The sequence below is a fragment of the Canis lupus genome, chromosome 33 (genome assembly GCF_048164855.1).
Source record: "Canis lupus baileyi chromosome 33, mCanLup2.hap1, whole genome shotgun sequence".
NCBI lineage: Eukaryota > Metazoa > Chordata > Mammalia > Carnivora > Canidae > Canis > Canis lupus.
In genome coordinates this window covers 8,124,435-8,132,958 of record NC_132870.1, presented here as the reverse complement: position 1 = coordinate 8,132,958, position 8,524 = coordinate 8,124,435, and the positions used below count along the sequence as shown (strand labels likewise).

General features: G+C 35.0%; 1 pseudogene; it reads left to right on the top strand.

The window, feature by feature from the left end:
• The first annotated feature begins 2,650 nt into the window (after nucleotides 1-2,650).
• On the top strand, nucleotides 2,651-3,173 carry LOC140623560 (protein Mis18-beta pseudogene; annotated as a pseudogene).
• Nucleotides 3,174-8,524: the final 5,351 nt, after the last annotated feature.

The following is an 8,524-nucleotide window of genomic DNA, read 5'->3' as shown; positions in this document are numbered from 1 at the left end:
GATTAATGATGTTGAGCATCTTTGCATGTGTCTGCTGGCCATTTGTGAGAAAATTTTTTAAAAATGTATCAAGCAGTTGTATTTACACAATAAAGCTCAGGGCTTTTCAAATTTTTTTTGCCATGAATCCATTAAAAAGCATTATGATAAATTCCAATATATAAAATACATAAAAATGAGCGTGAAAATATAGAAGGGTCAGGCACCTGTTCACTTGGTCTCCCCTGTCCTTAGGTACATTCTTTGAGGCCACTTTTGTGGCAATCTATGGAGCATAGTTTGATAACTAATGGCATAAAATTTAAAGTGTTCAATAAATGTTGTTCAGACAACATTCACTGAACCCTTCCTGTATACAATCACATAGTTATTGAAAAAGTTCTGTCCTTGCCTACGCCTGACCCAGTCTCCTGATAATAAACAGAGAGCATGTCTTTGAGAGGCTTTAAAATAAGCATGGCTCTGGCATCTGTTCTTACTTTCCTAGCTAAGAACTAAATGTGAGACTAACAATCTTTGACAGGTTTTATTCCCACTATTATGAAGTATGCTGCACTAGATATTTATACAATTTAGGGCAGTGCTTTTAGTGTGTGTTGAAATTTATCAGTACTGCATCTTGATACTCTTATGTTCAGAGGTATGTTGATATTTGCCAGCCCAAATAAGTCATTGTTACTGTATTTCATGAATCAAGTGATGGTAACTTCAAGTTCTCTTGCCATGTGGCTGATCATCCATGTGACCCTTCCACTGGAAAATGCAACGTGTTGCAATGTTTCTGAGCTGCCAAGTTTTGAGTAACAGATTTTTTTCCCCCTTAGCAATATTTATTGACATACATCTGACTTTTTGGATCAGTGGTATGAGTCAAAGATTATGGCTAGAAACCACCAAATGCCCTCAATTCTGTCTTCATGTTAGAATTACAATAGCTACTCTCCATAAATGAGTCTGTGGATTTAAATTTCATTTCATTAATCCAAATAAATACATTATTTTCATTGAGTGTCTACTGCATGTCAAATGCTATGCTAGTTGCTAGGGTAATCAGTGAACAGAAGAGACACATACCCTGTCCTCTGTGAGTTTATAGTCTGGTGAGGAGGCCATATAAATAACCAGACAGTTACTTGTGATTAATGTAAAAAATCTTTTGAAACAACACAAAGTCTTAAGTCAAGACTTTGAGGAGGAATTTAATTCAGTCTTAGGCAATGATGTCAAAGGAATTGGTGTTAGATACAAGATAAAAATGTAGGTATTGGAAAAGAACTTCTAGAATAGTGGAGTGTAGAGCTAGCTAAGTTCTTTTCTCAAAAATCAGTGATAGAACTGGACGAAGCTTTCAAAAACAACCATTTAAGCACTCTAGATAGCAGACAACAAATTTAGAAACATTTATTCAAGAAAAACAGCTAAATCTTAAGTAATAGTGGGGTTTTAGCTCTTTAGCTTTATTGGCATAGAAGTCTACCAGGGTAGGATAAGGTGTAAGAACTACTTGAGGGGGCTGACTAGATTTGGAGCAGGTGCATACACATTGTAAATATCAGCAATCTCAATGGCAATCAGAAAATTCCAGCTTCACGGCTAGCTTGAAGTTGTCATTGTGTTGAATGGGGGTAAGCAACAAACCAGCACACTGGCTAGAAATTCAGTAGGAAGATCTGGGTAAATGAAGTAGTCATAGTTAAGCCTTGATAAGCTTTCACATATCCCTGATAGGGTTTTTTTTTTAAGATTTTATTTATTTATTCATGAGACACACACACACACACACACACAGAGAGAGAGAGAGAGAGAGAGAGGCAGGGACACAGGCAGAGGGAGAAGCAGGCTTCATGCAGGGAGCCTAATGCAGGACTCCATCCTGGGACTCCAGGATCACACCCTGGTCTGAAGGCAGGTGCTAAACTGCTGAGCCACCCAGGGATTCCCTCCCTAATGGTTTTGAAGGATGCATGCTAGGAAAAAGCTATGCACATTCCCAAAAGAGACTAGAGAGGACCCATTTATGTAGGATCAATGTAAGGCCTGGAGAATGCTCAGGGAAGACATCTGAAGATCCAGTGGAAAGCAAAAGCAGGATAAGCTGACTAAACTTTGAAGGTAATTTCTATCTCTTCATGAATGAATCTCTTTTCATGCCTTGCTATAAATTTTTTCCAGCTTTGTCAAGGCATAATTGACAAATAAAAATTGTACAAAGTATGTTTTCTGACTGAGTGTTCTTAAAAGTCAACAATTGACAGATATTTTGGAAGTGTAGGAATCAATGAAAAATTTTTTTTCAAGAGTTGACTCTTTTTTAAAATTTAATTTTGTTTATTTATTCGTTCATGAGAGACAGAGAGAGAGAGACAGAGAACAGAGACACAGGCAGAAGGAGAAGCAGGCTCCATGCAGGGAGCCGGACGCAGGACTCGATCTCGGGTCTCCAGGATCACATCCTGGCTGAAGGCGACGCTAAACCACTGAGGCACCCGGGCTGCCTGAAAAATTAAAAAAGAAACACATCTAGATGTTCAAAATGGAGGCATCAGCTGCAGGAAGATGGCAGCTCCACTGCAGCAGCATCTCTCATGCCAACTAGAGCTGCCTTGGGTGACTTTTGTGATGGTGCTAAGAAGACATCTGGCAGATTTGTATGACTTCTATGGAGTGGAACACCCAGGTGGTAAATGGGTCCTCGGTGCTTGGCCCTGCAGGCCTGGGGCCTGAGGACCTGCCATCCAGCCCACAGCTGCAGTCTGTGCCTACAGCCCATGGGACCTGTTGTGGTTTTTCTGGGCTGTGATATTCTCCAGAGTAACAAGTAACGTGGCTTGGGAAGCTCCTGTCCTGGTTGGCATTAAAGTTTTGTTCAAACATGGCACTTAAAAAATTTTATTCTATACTTTCTATGGGATTCCCATTGGTTTTCATTTGTGTACTACCCATGCTGCCCTGGCTGCCTTGAGAGATCACTTCTGCCTCTCCAGTGACAAAATGGTGTGCTATCTCTTAAAAACAAAGGCTACAGCGAATACGTATGAGATGGATATTCACAACTTCTCTCTACCAGAAAATATTGCAGAGCTCAAAGAGAAGGTAATGTTAGTTATCACTTAAATTCACTGATGAAGATTCTGAAGGAAGTAACTCCTGACCAGCCCAAGCCAGAAAACTGATCCAGAATCAAAGCTTAAGTATCAGGGTCAGGCCTTATTGCTATTTTCAACAACAGGTGCTGTTTGATCAATTCTCAAGAAAGATTGGCTTCAAGAATGGATAAGAAATGTGGTTTATTATGATTACCTCTAGGCTAATTTCCTAAATGATTTATGAAGCTGTTTCTAGAAGATGAGAAGCTAAGGAGCCTTCTGTCCAGTTTTTATAGCTGTTTTCCTTAAGAACTATTCTGGCTTGTCATCTTCATACTTATTTCTGAAATATCTTTTGGCTGTAAATTTAGGTCAAGAGGCCATGTCCCATGAATGCTCTAATACAATGATGCATGTTTGTTATGTATTTAATGTTGAAAAAAAAAAAGAAACACATCTAAATAACTCATGGGTCAAAGAAGAAATCACAAGGGAAATTAGGAAATAATCTGAATTGATTGAAATTGAAACATAATTATGGTATAGCTAAAAGAGTATTCAGAGGAAATTTTATAGTCTTAAACACATATACTGGTAAAGAAGAAAGATTACAAAGAATAACTTCAGGGATTAGAAAAAGAACAGAGCCAACTAAATCCAAAGCACGTTGAAGGAAGGAAATAAAATGTTTATCAAACACTGGAAAACAGAAAAACAATAGAAAAAATCAATGAAACCGAAAGTTGGTTCTTTGATAAGATAAAAAAAAATTGCCAAACCTTTATCAAGACTGAGCAAGCAAAAAAGAGGGAAGACTCAAGGAAGTCAGGAATAAAAGAAGGGACATTACTACCATCCTCAGAGAAATGAAAAGGATTAAAAGAAAATACTGTGAACAACTTTATACTATTAGATTAGAAAACATAGATAAAATGATCAAATTCTTAGAAACAAATTACCAAAAGTGCATATGAAATATAGAAACTTTGAATAGATTTATTAAAAAAATGAGGAAATTGAGTAATACTTAAAAGCATTCCCACAAAGAAAGTCCAGGTTCAGGTAGCTTCACAGATTACTTTTATCAAATATATAAAGAATAAATAATACCAACCATTACCTAGCTTTTCCAGAAGATAGATGGGGAGGAAACACTTCCCAACTCATTCTATGAAATGAGAATTATTCTGTTTTCAAAGCCAGACAAAGATATTACAAGGAAAAAAATATAGACCATCATGTTTCATGAATGTAGATGCAAAAATTCTCAAGAAAATTTTAAGAAACTGAATACAGCAATGTATATAAAGGATCATATACCATAACCAAGTGAAATTTATTCCAGAAATGCACATCCCAAAATCAATTTTAGTGTAATTTACCATATCAATACAATAGAGGACAAAAGTGACATAATCATTTCAATAGGAGCAAAAAAAGAATTAGACAAAATTGAATATCCATTCATGATAAAAACTCTTAAACTAGGAATAGAAAGGAACTTTGTCAATCTGATAAAGGGCATTTATACAAAGTATACAGGTAACATCATACTTAATAATGAAAGACTGGGTGCATTTCTTCTAAGATCAGGAATAAGACAAGCATGTCTGTTCTCACTACTTTTATTCAAAATTATGCTGGATATTCTATCCAGTAAAGTCAGACAGAATACATAAAAGGCATCTAGACTGGAAAGGAAGAAATAAAACTTTCTTTATTCAGAATGACATAATCCTGTATGTTTAAAATCCTATGCATGTACAAAGAAACCTATTACATGGTAAGGTGGAGTTGATCAATTAGGACAGTTAGACAAACTGAAAGTAAAAATCAAGAGTCTTTTTTTTTTTTTTAAACTAACTGTGACCTAGCATGCAAGAGGCAAAATGAGGCACTTGCTCTCAGTGTTCCATTCTTTTTCATGGAATGGCCCTGGACAGAGGTCAGGTGGATGCAGTACAGATGGATGCTGCCTCTTTATGGACCTATGGCTGGAGGGAAAGGAGAAAATAAGGTAAAAGTCTAGAAGTGGAAAGGTACTATGTCAAAATGGAGTAAAGTGCCTTAGCCAAGGTCTCTGATAAGGTCTCAGAAGAGGTACAGGGAAAATGCCTCATTCTAGGCCTCCAATAAGGATACTTCTGAATGGAGGTGCCTTGGTTGGGAACACAGATAATGCATATGAATGTGGCTGGCTCAGATTGGGGAACTGAGTTTTTGCCTGGAGGATTGAGAAGACTGCATTGCACTGGCTGTATACCAAGGCTGGTATGAGAAGGGAGGCTGCCCTCCCTGATGCCTGTAAGACAAAGTCTGTATCTGTTTATGGTTAGGACTGAAGGATCACACACAAGATTTTGATTTTGCAGTCAGAATCCTCAGAACTACAATTAAGAAATGAGTTCAGCCAGATTATTTGATATAAGATCAATAAATAAAACTCAATTGTATTTCTATGTAGTAGTAATGAATCCTCCAAAAATTAAGGAAATAATTACATTAAAAATAACATCAAGAATAATAAAATACTTAGGGATAAATTTAATTTAAAAAAGTGCAGATGTGTAAGCTAAAAACTATGAAACATAGCTGAGAAAAATTTTAGAGGATCCAAATAAATTATGAAATATCCCATGCTCATGGAGTAGGACTCAATAATGTTAAGATGGCAATTACCCCTACATTGACATATAAATTCAGATAAAAAAAAGTAGGCCCTTTTTTTTTTGCAGGAAATGACCTGAAAATTCATATAGAAATGTAAAGATACACAATAGCCAAAACATTTTTGAAAGAGAACAAAGTTAGAGGACTTACACTTCCCAATTTGAAAATTTACTACAAGGCTTAGTAATAAAAATTGTGTGGTACTGGCATAAGACTAGACTTATCAATGGAACAGATTTGAAAGTCCAGAAATAAATCCTTACATTTATGGTCAATTGATTTTTGACAAAAGTACTAAGCCAATTTAGTGGATTAAAGGATAGTCTTTTCAACAAATGACTGAAGCAGTTGGATGTCTACAAGCGAAAAGTGAAAAAGATAAACTTAGAATCTTACCTCCCCCCACACAAAAAAATCAACTCAAACTGGATCTTAGGATTAAATGTAAAAATTAAATTACAAGACTGTTAATGAACACATAGGAGAATATCTTTGTGATCCTGGGTTGACAGTGAGTTTCCAGATATAGCAACAAAGCATAATTCATAAAAGAAAAATTTCAATAATTGGATTTATCATAATTAAAATATTTTGTGCATCAAAAAGGAGCTGTTAAGAAAATACAAAGGCAAGGCACAGACTAGATAGACAATGTTTTGCAAAGCACATTTTTAAAAAAAGATTTATTTATTTTATTCAGAGAGAGAGACTCAGGCAGAGACAGAAGCAGGCTCCACGCAGGGAGCCCGACACAGGACTCCATCCCGGGTCTCCAGGATCACACTCCAGGCTGCAGGCGGCACCAAACTGCTGTGCCACCGGGGCTGCCCGCAAAGCACATATTTGATAAAAGACACTCATATCTAGAACATATAAATGAATTACAGGTGACAAAACTATAATTAAAAGATACTAAATACTTGAAAAGCTTTTTCACTAAAGAAGGCATATAGATAGCTAATAAGCACATGAAAAGATGTTCAATATCAATAGTTATAGAAATGCAAATCAAGACTCTTATGAATACCACATCTATTAGATCCACTAGAATAACTATGGTCAAAAAGAGACAATATCAAGTGTTGGTGAGGATGTGGAGAAATTAGAATCCTCACACATTGCTGGTGGGAATACATGATGGTACAGCCACTTTGAAAAATAGTTGGGCAGTTTCCTGAAAAGTTAAACATTAATTTATCATACAACCCTTAATTCTACTCATAGGTAACTACCCAAGAGAAATGAAAACATCTATCCACACAAAGACTTTTACATGAATATTCATGGCAACATTAATTATAATAGTCTATTTGGAAACAATCCAAAAGTCCAACAACTGGTGAATACATGAGCAAAAGTGGCATATCAATTGACATTGTATTTAGTAATAAGAAGGAACCAACTATTGATACACAATGCAACATAAATAAGCATCAAAAATATTATGCTGAATGAAAAAAGACACCAAGGACTGTATATTGCATGATTCTATTTGTATGAAAAGCCCAGAAAAGGCAAAGATAGTAAGCAGATTATTGGTTACCTGAAGCTGGGCATGAGAATGGGAATTGAGTGCAAACTGCCCCAAGGATATTATTGAGATGATCAAAATGTTCTAGAACCAGATTTTGATGATGGTTGCACAATTCTGTAAGTTTACTAAAAATCATTATATACTTAAAAGAGAAAAAATAGGTATTGATCATGCGAGGACATGAAAGGCAGAATAAAGAACTATAAGGAATAGTATTTATAAAGGCTAAGAGGCAAGAAAGTACTTTGTTAAGTTTGAGGCACTAAAATACAATATTGAAACTTTACTGTGGTTGACCAGAAGCCTTACCAATGACATAAACATTTGATTAACACATATTTTATATATTATACTGTATTCTTACAATAAAGCAAGCTAGAGAAAAGAACATGTTATTTAAAAAAATAATAAGGAAGAGAAAATACATTTACAGTACTATACTGTATTGAAAAAAATCTGCATATTAGTGGACCCAATCAATTCAAACCCACTTTATTAAAGGTCAACTGTAGTTATGTTTTACAGTACAACTTAGAGAAAGAACATGATTGTAATAATTTTTTAAGTAAATGTGTTAAGAGCAATTAAATATAAAAGCTCAAACTCCAGGTTTATTGTGATTTTACAACTTTAAAAATGAAAAAAAAAACATATTTCTTTTCATTGATATGAATAAAAGAGTTCCAAAAAAGTGAAATTAAAAATTTAAGTTTCAGTTCATATTTTATTGTTATTAAAGATAAGTATCTCTATTGGTTTAGCTGTTGACTATTAATCCAAAGCATAATATTCACAAGAAGTAAACACTTTCCTGTGTTGAAAAACTGAATTCTCATATTTCAAAGAGGATTAAAATGTTCTAAAGACCGGCTCAACTGAAAATATCTACTTGTTCGACATTGATGACAGTGGCTGGTAACTTCGTCAAAAGAAAAGAATTACCATATATATCATATATGTTATATTAAAAAATATATATATATATTACTTGACATGTCAGTAGCAAATAAAGCAGAGCATGTTTGTCACATGAAAACCTGGTTGAATTTAGATTTGGGGTGTGTTTCTAACTTTTGGTTCTTGAAGACTTAAAATTGTGAATAAAATTTATATAGAGCTTAACAATTTTTATTTTCGACCTAGTTTTACTTTCACTGTGAATTTTTAAGTGTAAATTTCATTTCACTATTAAAAGAGAAAAGGAAATAGGCAGCATACTGATCGTTAGTGAAAG